This window comes from Bombus fervidus, chromosome 5, assembly GCF_041682495.2.
Source record: "Bombus fervidus isolate BK054 chromosome 5, iyBomFerv1, whole genome shotgun sequence".
Lineage (NCBI taxonomy): Eukaryota > Metazoa > Arthropoda > Insecta > Hymenoptera > Apidae > Bombus > Bombus fervidus.
Window position 1 is genome coordinate 820,540 of NC_091521.1, and position 16,261 is coordinate 836,800.

The window sequence follows — 16,261 nt, forward strand, 5'->3', positions numbered from 1 at the left end:
GAGGATTGATCGCGAGTGAAAGGGCACGCAGATACATACGACCAGCAATACGAGAATCTAGATAGGTTTACACAGGTCTCTCACTTCAAATATTTCCGTCGAAGCAAAAGAGCGCTCGAAACCGAACCTTTCCGCCCCATCGTCTGTTTTGCTCACTTTCGTTTTACGTCTTTCCTCTTCTTCGCGATCACTTCGCTTGATATTTATCTTATTCCCCTTGTTACAGGCGAATTTTCGTTCGCCTGACGTTGCAAAACCTTTCGATTTCTAGGCAAAGCGATGCTTTTTCTATTTGCATGCTCGACTGCGGGATCAAACTGCGAGCAAGTTTCTGATGGAGTTTGTAACGGACGCGGAAAAGAACGACCTGTTTGTTATATAGCTCCGTCTACGTATTGCTTCAGAGACTTATAAACGAATAGGGTGAGAGTAAAAGCCTGTGTACAAGCAGGTTTCGAACTTACAATATCGCAATACATTGAAATGCATCCAAATACGATAGATGAGCTAAATTGCATCGAAATAACACCATGAAACATAATATATAAAGAAGTGTGAAAGACAGAAAATAAATAACATTAAAGCAGGTGTACGTACAAAATCGACATAACGTGACACCTCTACTTAATTTCAAATTAATCTAACGTTTATCTTATGCACGTGATAATTAGATGTTTTTAATTTTTTTAATTATTTCAGTTTCATTTCTCCTTACGACTGCTTTATGCTTTATGTATTTAAATAATGTACGATTTTAATCTATCAATTTGTAAGTCAATTTCAATATAATGCAGTATTTTATTTTACATTAAGCCACGAATGAAATATAAAGAGATTTTTCTTTATCAAACGTTTCACAAAACAGATACATATTTTTATTGCTATCCTATTACAAGATTTACTGTAAAAGAACCTAGATCGATTCATCGAAATCAACATCGTTTAGGGTTTTGTGGTTGTTTCTCTTAACAGAAAAAGCTATTCTAACTCGGTAACTATTCGCTAAAAAACATAAAATACCCCTTGAACTTTATCAAAGTTAACTAAAAGATAAAAAAGAGAATAAAACAAGGGAGGAACAACCAAACGGAAACGTTATTACGATCGCCAGCGACTTCGAACGTTTTCTGTGGCCAGCATGCAATCAGAACGAAGCCAATGGTCCGTGGAAAATGCAACGCTGCACGAACAAGCCAGTTGCACGAGTCCTGGTGATTAGGTTAACGCGAGCACAACTTTCTTTCTTTGCGACTCGGCCTCGTTTCTTTTTCTTCTTCTTCTTCTTCTTCTTCTTCTTCGTGTCGTTTCACCACCCCTTCTCCAAAGGCAATGAAACTACTTAACTCGAGCTTCTATGATTTGCGAATCTTATTAATGTTTAGTTAATCGATAGAGATTTACGATCAGATAAGCGAGTAGTTTAGAACAGTTTTAGAAAAGTGATTTAGTGGTACTACAATTTCGATGATGTTGACCGATCAAATGCTTCGATTTCTAACAGAATTTGCAGGTAGCGCGCGAAATTCGAGAAGAATCGAACAACATGACTCGTGGAGAAAATGGACAGAATCGCTATCGATATTGTACTGTGCGAAAACGGGAAGAAAAACAGTAACGTAACGGTATTCGAGCGATGCAGCAAAATAATTAGAGAGAATCGTTGAATAGACGCGACGTCTCATTAGTACGAGTGCCGATAAAAAAACAGGTCGACCCTTGCTTACTGAAACGAGAGAAACAGAAAGAAATAACGGACCAATTACGGCATTGAACCGACTCTGGAATCAGTAAAATCAATCAGAAAAAATCGTTCTAAGCAATATACGTAAACACGAAGTTATACGAACAGTCGTATCTGTTTTAATCGCGTATGTACATTAATATCCATTTAATCTCTTCGGTACGAACGTGGGCAGCCACCAAATGCATTCCCACGTCTGACCGAACGGTTAACAATGGCTATTGGAGTTAGGCAAGTTGCTGGAGGTGGACACTCGAATTTTCTGACTTGACATTTTCTCGAGATGGAGGGAAAGGAATGAGTAATTGGTAAATGCATGCTTTGAAGAACGAGAAGTTCTAACCTCTACGTACTGATTAGCGAGAAGCCGTGAGATTATCGCGCGCGACGTTCGAGTGTCTGAGTAACGGTTCGTAGGTAAGAAAATAATAAAGCGCATGAGCTTGAGGAAACGAGAAAAAGGTAAGTTAATTCCAAAAAAAACTCCTCGTCTTCGCGTTTTCCTTGGCTATAAACATTCATCGATTATTTAAACTATTTCTAAAGACTCGATGGCTTTATAATCGTACCGTTGCGCTGCAATAATAATTAAAATAAAACATTCGTAATACAATATGAAAATCTTATTCGAAGGAATCAGTAATTTTTGCGAGCACATAGTCTCGTGATTTCAACGATAAATTCATATATGCATTTCGTAGACGCAAATTTATGAAAACTTTCTCCTGTTTGCAATGCGTAAAATTTATATTCGTTAATACAGTCAACAGTTGAGAAACAGTTGAAAGTTGAAAATATCGGTGAAAAATTATTCGACACAAAATTTCTGACGAGTGATTTATTAGATATAAAATCTACTATTGTATATACGAGACAGCAATGGTCTCGCAGAACGAATTCAGACTTTCGTTCGTGTGTTCGTTTCGTGTACACTGGCAGTGGGAGCTTCTAAAAATATCATTGTTACAATATGCAGCGGATGTGGATTATAAACGAGCGTTTTACAAGAGGATAAATCGTGAAATTTTATGTTACTCGTCCGAATAATGTCGCTAGTATCTTCGCTAAGTTCGTGCTCGAGTTTAATTCGTTTCCAAATTTCATGATCGTGTATGACAAATAGTTTTAATATTCTATTAGAATAATCATAATCATTACTACTTAATTTTATTACTATTATTACTTCTATTCCATCACAACATTTTCCACACAAAATCAGATAAAGTATTTCTTTGAAATATCCGTCGACGCATACCACAAATTCATAGGTTACATAATTGATAGCTAATCAACAAGAAACAATTGTGTCGATCTCGAACGCACTGTTACAAAGGTATTGGAGAAGGAGACAGCAAGCGTTGCTTCTAGAATTTGCAAGAACGACCGTTGTTTCGCGTGTCGCTTAGTAAGCGCTTCTGCGTGAGAACCGAGCGTGCTCGCGTGTGTAATGGAATATCATCAGTCGCGCGATACGTTTCGAAGTATCATTCAGAAATTCCTGCGATAATATTACATTTACGATCGACAACGTGACGCCACGTGCATGACAGAGATCGAAACGAAACGATATCCAGAGACAAAAGGGGAGGGAAAAAGAAAGAGAAAGAAGGAAAAAGAGAGGAATAGAGCGGAGACAAAGACAGGACTAGGCAAATGGAGTGAGAAAGAGGGAGAGGAAGATACGATCCAGTTTCAATCCTTTTCTAAACGATACGAAATGAAACGAATATTCCGTACGACTTGTGCGTTCGCGATCTTGCGTCGTTGCGGCGCAGCGGGTTCGTTCATAATTACTGGCAGGCTGAAAACTGAAATCGAAAGAGGCGGAACGAAATTAGTAACAATAACGTTAGCCTGCGGCACGGAACGCTGTAACGAGCGCTTTCACATGGGGAACAAAGGAGGAACCGAGCTTCGATTTCGCTCGTTGCCGAGGGAAAGAGGGAAAATACATACGCGCGCGCGCGCGCGTTAAAGTCAGAAAGAGATGGAGAATCAGAAATAGAAAGAGAAAGAAGGGAGGCAGACGGTTGGAAGAGAAATCGAAAAGGAAAAAAAAAAGGGCCAAGCAAAAAGAATCGCGGAGAAGACTCAAAAACTCGGTGGCTGCAATCCGCAATCCCTGGCCGAACATTCTCTTCCTCCCTATCTCGCTCTTCGATTCGAGCTAACGTAAGCGCTTTCACGTGGGAAACCAAGTGGTTCGGCCGCGTTTGTAGTCAGACATCGCCAGTAGAATTTGCGCCGCACACTGCTAGACCGCAAGTCACCGTTGCTTGTCGCGCGCTAGCGATAGACATGCTTGCATTTTTCAGCACCTTCAGCGATTCCACCGTTCTGCTACGTTATCTATATCGAAACCTTCCACTTTCCCCTAACGTTCGCCCCTCATTTTTCTGCACGCCTTTCGCTGAATCATTTTTCCCCCCTTTTTGAGCATTTTCTCTCTCTGTCTCTCTGTGTCTACCTCTTTTTCGTTTTTTCTTTCCTGGTATTTCGAAGAGATGCGAATGTCACGTTTCTGTAAAAAGAGCGTCTTGTTTCAGAATTCGAGGTGGAATATTTTGATTGCTCTTGCGGAAAAAATTCTTTTGTTTCGAAATGAGCAGACTTTTGGGTTAAAATTTTGGGATCGTTTCTATTTTCAATCTCTATTCTGGCATTTTTGTAAGAGCGAAAAAGCAGTATTATAAAACAGTTTCAATGCGAAGTTAAATTACGATTATTTATATTAACCCTTTCGATATCAAATTTTTGATGGATTGCATGGCAGGGGTTCGGATGGATTCTAAAATGTGGAGTTCGATGCTATTAGCAGCGTAAAAATTTATTCCGGACACGTTCAACGAAAGATTTGTATATTATAATTTCACATCTGTAAAAAAGGATATTGCGTCGTTTGAAATTTCTATCGGCTACATCGGCGTGGTATTTTAAATTCGCAACGAACGGATTTGCAAAATACGACACGACAAGGAAAAAGAGTCACAGGATAACGATACGTGAATAATATCAGAATTTATAATGCGACGTTTACAAAATATTTCACGAGCGCCGGCCAATTGAGTATTACACAGCACGCAAACGCGCCAATGCTGGTCTCTATTTGAATATTAAACGAAATCTTTGTTTCCGGTTTAATTAATAAATTTCAACGTCGATTTATAATTCACAATCTGTACAGCCAAATAGAAGCATGGCTGGTCAGGGAAAATTACCGTGTTACTCGAACGTAATTCGAAGGACTGACTGCCGATCGATAAATCGTAACGAGTCTGTATGCGTGAGTTTTCAATGTATGAGAAATAATCATCTCGATGAAATATTCGATGGAAATTATCGTTGTTACACGAAGGTATTTTCTATAATTAGGATATAATATCGTTGAACGTTATAAAATCGCTGATATAAGAAACTCGTTTCTACAGTCATAAAGAGGAAGTTGTTTATTCAATTACGTTATTGCACTTAAATATCATTTACATTGCATGCCGATTATAAAAAATCTCTCTTCATATCAACTTTCTAATTATTATTAAATAGTTTGATTACGTATACATGTATAGTATAGATACATTATTGATGAAAGAAATATTAACACGATTGTATCTAATTACGGTTGCGTAATATTTCCCAGTGATTAAACAGAAAATATCTTGCCTAACCGCAAACGTACAATTACTTTTCTATTATTGTCTGTTGTCGATGTATTATACGTACATATACAGGCTTAACATTGTTCACGTTATTATAACACATTGCAATCATTTGTAAATAATTAACGCCTCATCGTACTTAAATTTTTAATTAAAGCTTCATCAAAAGATTCGCTTCTATCGTCGAAATTAACATTACTCGCAAGTTTCTAATAAAAAGTTCACGGAATGTTATAGGTACATTGGAAGACTGAGAAAACCATAGGGACGGACGCTCGTTATAGTTAGCGCGAAACCGTAGAACGAGCTTCATGGTTCATTCTTGCGCTAGATTGGTCACCTGCGTGAAAATCGAGACGCACCGATACTTTTCCCATTAATTTATGAAAGTGGAACCGGAAAGCTGTGGAAATCATAGAAATGGAAGTAACACCGTGATTTTTATTTTGCATCGAAATGATGATTTCCCATTTCGACTAAATTGCGAGTTCTTTTATTACTTTGACTTATAGCTATCATAACCGACGCTATGCAGCCATATGAAAATGACCACATTAAAATCTATGTCGCAACACGACCGCCCATTCATCGAGCCAGGAAAACTAATTAACTAATTTTCTATCGTTTACTTCATTCCTCCCCGCCCTCTGTTGTTGCGTATATGTGCGTGTGTATTGCGACCCAGTGTTCTCGCTGCTTTCCACGTTGCTCTAAACAAGGTTCGAAGCAGGTTTTTGCTGGTTAACGATAACCAACGACGGCAGAAGTTTACTCTCCTCGGACCGGAACGTACCATTAAACTTTACACCGCCACGAGAGTCGTGCGCAGCTTCGACACGTTATGTTTTCAACTTAGATTTATCGACTAACCGACGACTGTTCCAGAAATAATCGAGAAATTGTTCCTCGATTTCTTCCAAGATTGGTGTTCCGTTCAAACGGTATGCCATTTGATTAACGACTTTTTGTTTTTCTGGAAAACTCCTCCGTTTTTCTGTTAGAAGTCACGCGTGCGGGTGAATCGAACAGCGATCGAGTAAGCTACTTAACACGTATTTAGAGATTTAATTCGATATTTTTCCAATATTTCAAAAACATCCTATAGAATCCAGTAGCTTTCCACGTCAAATAGGCATAACTGATTATTGTTCGGTGGTCGGGAGGTTTTTCAGGGACGTCTAGGGCAAAGGTCGTGGACGTCGATATCTGTGAGTATGTAGCAATCGACACAATTGGAGCAGCTTTTGCGTTCATATACACGTCAGAACGCATTATTACTTGGCATTCGGCGTTTGCTTTTATGTAACGCTGTTGTTTTTTTGCAAGTGTTCTTTTACCATCTAAATAGAGAGAGCGCGAAACGTGCGGCCGTCACTGACGCCGAAACCGATACACAAACGGCAGGCGTTTTACATCTGCATAGCATATCGTCGCGCAACCCAGCGGAACACTTCTTTTCTTCTGCTTTTTTTATCTTTGGCCTCGAGTCCGTTCCGATATCGCCACTTTTGCTGTTCGATTATAGCACGAACTGGCGTTTCTTGTAAACGCGTTCGATTTGATCGCCCGGCTCCCACGCGCTTACAATTGGACTCGGGCCAGGCTATGCGCGTTATCGTACTTTACACGCTGCTCTTTCATCAACTATGAGTCACTGCTCTCTGGCATGCACCTCTGTCTCTCTTCCTATTTCCCTCAACCTCCATTGTGCTGTAGAGTATGATATGCCATGATCGATAATTATAATAATTGCTTTTAACAACTAAAGTACAATATTCCAAAATGTTTTCTTCAACCTTCAAATGTATCGTTATAATTGCTCAATAACATCGCTGTTCCAATACAAGAAGAAGACATAATTACTCTTTGTTGAAGTAATTTACAAGATGCAAACGCTTCTGCATTGTTGAAACCATTGTTGAAAGTAGAATGCGGAATAATGGAAAACAAAAGACCTGTACGTATTAACATGACACGAGCATGAGCGAAACGCATGATACATTCGTAGCATCGCAGAATACTCGCACGTGTTACAATTTTATTCTATTAATTTCGACACAGGTTCAGTCTCTCGGTCACAGGCCGTTAAGGAGTTAATGATTTTCAGTTTTGTTAATTAAATTCCCGATATACATATATTCCTTTTCATCATCTTCCGAAATTTTTTTACTAAACCAGATTTGTACTTTTTTCAACGACTCTGATCAGTCACCTTTCAATTTCTTTTACTTTGTAACAATTTTCTGGTCCCAATCATTTTCTTATTTTTCACGAGAGCTGGCTATAGCAGGTCACCGTTTTAGTTTCAAGTTTCAACATACGTATTTACATTGTAGTTCGTTTACTAATAGAATATTTTCACCTGACATTCGATGTCAGAAGCATGAGTTGGAAAAATATAAATTGAATCCACGGTGAATTTAATTATACGATAATATATCGACTTTTATTACAAAAAAAAAAGGATATATTACATCCAACGTGTTATTTTAAAAATTTCATTCAAAACATTGCATAAAATAATATAATATTATTGTGTCAGCTGCTTGGATTATCTTGATGAAATTTCACGACCCAATAATAATTTCAATTATTCCGCTGTGTCGTGTCAACAAATGCTACTTTGTTAATACTGTAAAACGTCAATTATCTAGATATCAACTATTCGAACATCGATTATCTGGACTTCCAATTATACGGGCATTGCCTATCTGACTCTCGATTATCCGAGACATGTAATCAGAGATTCTTGTACATGTAGGTCACCAAGTCGAAAATCTACTCCCTGTGTACACGCAGAACCTTCCTTGCATTACGCAGTACGTAGTATACGCTATAGTATCCATATACAAATGCTTTTGACAGTATATAGATATTCATAACAAAAAAACAAATATTTTTAACATTCTATATTTTCCAATTAATCCAATGGTAAATACAGTTATACGTTTGACAAGAGAAGAAGGTTTTAGGAGAAATAATTTTCGGAGAAATTCAATTATTCCGAATGCATTTGAAATATAAGCGAATTTCTACGTCGTAAGTCTATTTCAATAATACACCATACGTGTTCGACGCTTAAAATAATTTCAAGTGCCTTCTTCAATGCCAGATAAAGTAAATACACTGTAGATACCAAAAGTATGGAATATCATTGGACGTCGTTTAATCGTACAAATTGACATTCTTATTCAAAATTATTGCAACATACTATTTGAAAAAGAAGTAGAATAAATAATAACGTTAAAGAAATATATTATATTTTTCTACATGAGCATATATGTTATTCAACGAACTGGGAAGGAAAGTAGTAGAGCGTATGCTTTCTTTGATTCAGTTAAACTATTCCCCTGCTATTACGATACGAGGTGACAATAGCATCGTTTAGCGAAAAATTATTCGCTCGAAGCAGCATTTGTACCAAGTAGGTGTAATCGTATCGAAGTTAACTTGGAAAAATAAACGTATTACATCATTTCAAACGATGCGAGTAAAATCACATAAGATTGAACAAAAATTACACTTGCATTCGCATCGTGAAGCCTTGAATAAAACGCGGAGAAGGGAAACAAGTTTCCTATCCATTATCACGACGAGCATGTTGCAACGTCATTAGCGTATAATTTCATTCCGTGTTGTATAATTGCATAGTATAATTGTCGACGACGGAAAATCCTCCGCGATACTCTAATAACGCGCAAACTTCTCGTCTATACGAAACGAACCTTGTCTTCCTCGTGTCTACCGAGTCGTCCCGTTCATAACGAAATAAGAACTATCGTCGTAAAAACTGACCCACAATATCGTAATACAAATATACATTCATCTGTAAATGAGGAAAATTCCTTTCTGATTTTGCCTTGACGATGAATATATCGCCACGTGCTCGCTCATAGCACACGTCAGGCATATTGATTGTAAAACAATAGTATAGCATAATGTGTAGTGTGTGTTACTAGAAAGAAGACTAACGTAAGGAATGCGGATCTTATTGCTTGTTTCATGTAGGCTCAATGTAATTCAGAATCCGTGTATTGGCCGAAAACGTCACGTATACGAACAAGACGATACATACAACAACGTGTGACGGTAAACAATACAAAGTAGAGCAGTACCGTCCTTGCCCCTGTGTCGGCCAGCTAGTTTTCTTTTCAGCAATGTACACCACATTACATAACATATACAAAAAATGCATTACCGCACATGAGCAGAAAATGTTTATGCAAATTTATATTTTATGAACGTAAGTAAAGAGATAAAATCTAGAGATTCGTTTCAACTCGTTATTTCATATCGTTTATAACACAGTTATTTTTGTCCGATTTCTAATTCTGGTTTCCCATAACGGTAATTGACACGTGAATGGCGGGTGTCTGATAAGAGTTACGAAAGAACGACCTCACGTACTATAACCTCGTTTATAACTTAACTGATAGTATTGTGAAATGATAATTATTATAAGTGAATAGTGGAAAAACTTGAATGGACCGACTGGTATATAGTCATCGTATAACTTAACAAGATTTATAAGTAACGCGGAGCGAAATAAAACGATCTACGATCGTAAATTCTTCGATTTCTACATAGATTCCGCTCATCTGTAATATAAAAAAAATGGCGGTATTAAATTCTAATTAAAAATAATAATTGTAAACGTGTAATTCTAATAGAAGAATTCTCTAATTCGAAGCGATTATAAAAGCTACCCAAAAACAACGCAAAGCCTTATACAGCGGTAGGTTGTACATATACGCTTGTGGATAACGAGCTTAAGAGAAAAGCTCGCACGCGAAGGGATCGGAAGAAGAAAGAGCACGAGTCGGCGCCGCCACTCGTTTCTTTTCTCGATACAGACACCTTCTCGAGAGTTCGTGTCCAGATCTCTTTACGTCGAAGGAACAGAACGCCTTCGAAGATGCAGCCACTCCGTGAAAACATATCGCAGCTTTCCCGGCCCGGTCTCTCGGTCAAAAGCTCTCGCAGAAGACAATTCGCTTCCACTTTGCTGTATCGTTTCTCGACACCGCACCGCGGCAAAGACGCCGAGAATAAATCCACGATACCGATTTGTCGCCAGTGCCTGGTGATTTTGGCACGAGGCTCACGTGCCACGATAAAGCGACGTGCCGATCGGGACAAAGACGCCGGAACAGCGTTTTCTCCAGTAGCCACCGCACGTTCGACAACCCGACGAATGTCGTAAGCTCGCACTGTTCTTCAAATTCTTTTTCTTTTATTTCCTCCTCTTTTCTTTCCTTTTCTCCCTTTTCTGTCGCGGAAGATATTACGGTTTGTAGATCGCGTACGCACGAAGAGAATCGAAGTTTGCTGCGAGACCATTTTCAGATTTATTTATCAGACTCGTTTGAATATTTCTGTTAACTTTTTTAATGATTCCATGAGAATGGAACGATACATTGTAAATGTATACTGCAGATCTAAAAAGCAAACTTGTCATTACTTATTGTCAAATTTAAAAACTTGCTTAAAGATTCTCCAATGTCGCGTTATTCGGGACTATCTTCAAACTTTTTTTCAGATAATTATATAAAGTAACTTTATATATTATATTATTTGAAATTGTCTCGAAATCTACTTCATCGCTGTGCGTACAACTTGACAGTAGACGAACTATTTTCTTGCAACAATTTCAGTTAGGAGTATCAATTGATGCGTGACCCCGAACTTATGAACGCTGACGTACAATACAATACCACGAGTAATTATTCGAACGGGTATATGTTTGCTATTTATCATTGGAAAGCCCGTATCTCCGATTATGAGTTTGTACAATTCAAACCGAAAAAATCGACAAAGAGAAATGCTGCTTCCTTTATTAAGAAAAATTTATGGTGTCGATCATTGCAATCAAATGAACATGTTTATCGTTAAAGGCGTTAAGGCAGATTCGGAGAAATATTAATTTCAAGTAGTAATATTTTTCGTATGGAATAAGTATGTTTGAAAATTCATAGCAATTCGAATCATCACGCGTGACCCAATTAATAGTTCTTGAATCAAGAACGTACAGATTCTGCTTGATTTTGCGTGGCGCAGACATACCAACATAGCCAAGCTTGATCTTTCGGGAATAAAATCGTCGGTTCCAGAAACAATCTTTTTATCGCAATAAAATTACAATTCGCTGCTTTTTCAACGAATAACTGAATCTTTATACGGTTTAACTTAAGAACGATAAACAGATGATGGCGATGACTGGGTCATTTCTGACCAGTACAACTTCCTACGTGCAATTCCATTGTTAAATATGTAAACATAGGCGATTACAGCTACTATTATAGAACTTTATTCAAAAATTTATCGATTATCGATTAACGGAAGCTATGCAACGATCGAAATTATAAATCTAAACAAACTAAATTATACGCAACGAGATGCGTAGAATCATAGAATATTGCGAAAAAAAGTGTGAAAGGTATACAGTCGACCGTCGTATAACGAGGACATACGTTGCGCGTTATAGGAAGCAGCGTCATATATATTGTATATGATAATATGCGTTATACGAATCACATGTATATATTATATATGGAGTATGGAGATCCATTGTACTATATAACTAGAAAATTCATAATAAATCGAAAGCTAGATACAAATTTTTCTCTTTTAGATTTTAACTTTAACCACTTACTATTATTCATTTCGTATAATACGTGTATTTCACGTTTTGCATATTTTGCGAATTTTATTATTAATGCGTCCCTTTCATATCTTTGTTCGTATCCTTTATTTCGTTGAGGATCGAAGTCTGAAACGACCCAATCAGCCGAGGGTTAAACGTTGGAACAATCGGCTCTTTGTATTTGGCTCGTTAGACGAACGATAATTCACGCCCGCCATTACGCAACTTAAAAGAAACCAACAAACGCACAGTACTGCCAAACGAAATAAACTGCGAAACAGCGAACACATTTGACACGTGAGGCAAACCATTGACAAATTTTCGTAACAACGATCGTTGTCGAAACGTGTCGAGCAGCAATCTAATAATATCGATACCGTTTCGACTATATGCGATCCACGCAGCCATGTCGTACAACCGAAACTTCAAGGCCATCGAAATCGCGCGTACGCTTGTAGAAGCGATCGTAAGATGCCTCGATCGGAGAATTCATACGGCGCTGATAATCGCGAATCGATATCGAGTAATGAAAACAGTGAAAGAGTAGAAATCGGACGTTGTAACACTGTAACACGCGATACGACACGTTGACCGGTTTAAATTGCGAAAGCGTGCAACAGCCGTCAAGGTGAGAAGGCCAGCGGCGATGTCAATCTAAATAGTCGCTTCATCATTACGCCTTACTGACAGAGTCATTAAAGCGCGATAAACAGGAGGATTAGAAGCATGAATAGCTAGAGCTGGACAAATGTTTCGTGTTTCAAAATAACTTTGATTCAAGATATAGCGCTTGGAACGATCGGAGTATCACTTTCCGTGTTAAATTGATTTCCATGCCGATTTTATGCTTCTTATATTTGCATAAATTCTTCTATCGATTGTCTCTACGTCAATCTATATACATATATATGTATATCACAGTATCGTTCGAGTAACATGTCAATCTATCAAACCTAGTAGGCTCGTCGATTTAGTTCACCTTGTTCCTCTATTTTATTCTCCTTAGATCCTCTATTTTGCAGTGTATCGTATATTTGAATAGGTCGGATAGAACTCCATTTCCAACAAGTTGCGTTCAAAGAATTTAAAATAATTAGAAGTAGAATCACGATTGTGTAGTGGGAAGATAGAAAAGCGCAATCACGTTACGAAACGCAAGATGAACGTCTGACAGTGATCTATTTAAATTTCAACGAGACTATCAAGCCATACCGGTAGTTGAAGACTTTTATAGCGGGTCGGATCCAGCACTCGCGCCTATTGTAAATTTGCCCTGAGCGAAAACACTTGTCACCTGTCCAAAGATAAACGAGGCTGGCTTGAAACATTAACGAGATCTCAACGAATACCAAAGTGGAAATGTTAATCGGCTGACAAAGCCGATCTCGAACCGATGAGATCCACGCTTGAGACGAAAATACGCAAACCTTCGCCCCTAATGAAAAGATCGAGAACGTATCACACAGCTTTCGCTACCATCTCTCGTACGATACAAGCACACTTCTTTATAAGCAAGCATGTCGTTGATTCATATTGCATACTGTTACGACGATAGTTGAAGCTTTAACCGCTGACGAACGAGAAATTCGCGTTAATAACGTACAACATGGATAATGTGGAACGTGAGAACGTGACGACCATTTCTCCAATTAATTCTCTTCCTAGCGCACCATCGCTCCACTATTCATCCACTATCATGATGATTGTGTCAGCAATGGACATCGGTAACATCCCAACGTCAATGATTCTGACTGATTTCAAACACGAACGACGTCAACCCTCTTTCATATAAATATCAATAATTGGAATATTTTTTCGCATACCTACCCAACAGTCATAATCCAAGGAGTGTTTCGCACTAATTATCACCGAGAGATTGGTTCACTGATTTCCAACACGATTGCAACAGATTCTTCCTCACACCGTTTGTTTCTTCTTCTATTGCAACGTATCAGTAGCAAGCACACTGTTCCAGTTTAGCCGGCCAGCAAACCACCTATCACGAGATTACGGTGCTCGAAACACGACACACGCGTCGCGATGATCGCGTGGCAGATCCTGGACCGCGAGGTTGTCAGGTCACTCGCGAGAACCCCTCGAAATCTCAGGTATCCTTGGTGAAACACGGAAACACAAGGTAACGGAGCTACGACAACAAGGATGACGCACGTGCACCAAGTGACGAGTCGCCGATTATTACACGGAACATAACATTCGTTGTCATGATACTCGCGATCGACTTACTGGAGCGAACAGGTGGGCGAACACGGACAAGACTAGTCACGCTGTGCGAGACACGCGAGTCTCGTGAGGTTCGCAAAACCAACAAAAGAGAAGACGCACGCGTCGCGACGGCTTGACGTCGACTGAGGAGAGATGGATACGCCGCGTCGCGTCCGTACGCCCCTGCTACCACGAGCCCCCACCAACCGACGCTTTGGAGGCGCCACCGACGCTTCGCCACCCCTCTGGCTTCTCGTTCGTTCCGTTTTCTCTGTCTGTTCTGCCTTGGTGCGTCGAGCCACCGCGCCGTCGTCGTCGTCGTCGTCGTCGTCCTCGTCGTCGTCGTCATCGTCGTTGTCGTCGTCGTCCGCTGTCTATGTACATACATTCTTTGTATCAACCGGCGAACGAGAGCCGATGAGTCTAACGATATCTAACAAAATCCATTCTTTGCCATTTTTCTTTCAGTTTTTTATAAGAGAACGATATTTATCTCGTACTTCATAAATTTCGTAAACATAGAGAAGTGTATAGTTATGAAGCTAAATTAGTATAACTCGTGTGATTTGTATAGCTCGGGACGTATCCCTTGTGCTGTATAGAGATCTACGGCATTTCAATTTTTTTTAAACAAAATATTTATCATAATATACAGGATGCTAGCCATACCACATTTTTTTAATTGCAACCAAACTAAAAAGATAGTAGAGCACAAAGAAATATGGTACAAAGGGAACATATTTTTACGGCCAATTTTTTTTTACAGATACTATAATACGTGTGAATTTTACAGTTGCACTATTTTTTTTAAATAAAAAAATATATATTTTCTGCACAAATGAATATTTTCGCCAATATACATAAAAGGGCATGAAGATGATATAGTAAAAAATTGATAAATTTATTCGTTTATTTCTTCGCCAATAAACGAGTCGCTTTAAAACGAAAGCTTCTATTTCATAAAAATCTCATTTTCAGCGAGAAACTTTTTTTCTATATCTTTCATCTTACTCTGTCGATTTGCCTTTACTCTTTGGATATCGTGAGGTGACACGAGAATTGAAGGTTGACCCTCGTGTGAGAACGCGTCATCTGATGCCAAGCTACCGATGACGATTACCACCCAGTTGGAAATGCTAATCGTGGCAGGTCATGCAACTTTTAAGAGCGAATGACCGTTTGTCTGATACGTCGATAGTAGTCTTTGTTGCATGCACGTTTGTTATATGATGCGATTCAATTCTGTCAGTCGATTATGCCCTGTGATGGGAGGCGATGACACGCTAATGTATGGTTGAGAAACGCTCTCGGTGACTATATGACAAATTGTGTAAAGAATGAAATGAAAAAGGATGGTGGAAGATGAATGATGATGATATATATAGTATACGAGTGATAGTTACCATACAGGGAATAGGAGAGCATTTTGTATTTTATAGCTAATTTCGGAATTTTAAGTCGCGCGTGGTCACGTTGATCGTATATCCTTCGTTGAAAACGACTATTGAAATAATTTTTCAACTAACACGGTTAGCGAAAGTATTAATAATAATCTGTAGAATCTAAACGAAGAACTGTTCCTCGATGCGAAGAACTTTTGTCATTTAGCAAAACGAAATGGATGATCTGTTGAAAGAGTTTCAATAAATGTGAAAACATTATGAAGTGATAAACTATAATATTTACAAATTATATTATATAATACCGTTTTTTCGACGTTACATACGAGTTATACAACGTACCTATCGTTCATATTCCACACGCAAGGTAACTCTTCTGTTACCAGCTGCCACAACGTAAATAAGCTCCATGTTGTTGACATTATCAGCCACGTGTGTCCTAATTACGTTCTGCCAGAGCTAATTGTAAATTGTACGAATATATCGATACGCGAACTTATCGCATCTTCCTCGAATTCTTTAACTTCGATCGCTACTATATAAATTTCTGTAGAATTTAAGAAGTTACGCGTGGTCGCGCAAATCTATGAAGAACTCC

The 16,261-nt window shown here is 38.6% G+C and overlaps 1 protein-coding gene across 13 annotated transcripts in view; it reads right to left on the reverse strand.

The window, feature by feature from the left end:
• Nucleotides 1-14,419, reverse strand: part of LOC139987786 (CUGBP Elav-like family member 1-A) — a 354,004-nt gene extending 339,585 nt beyond the window's left edge. For 12 of the 13 annotated variants that reach the window (XR_011799931.1, XM_072004466.1, XM_072004473.1 and 9 more), the window contains exon 1: nucleotides 13,868-14,419. The gene's annotated coding sequence lies outside the window, so the exon portion shown is untranslated. Of the gene's footprint in view, nucleotides 1-13,863 lie in introns of all 13 variants that reach the window. The other variant, XM_072004461.1, reaches the window with a different exon arrangement.
• Nucleotides 14,420-16,261: the final 1,842 nt, after the last annotated feature.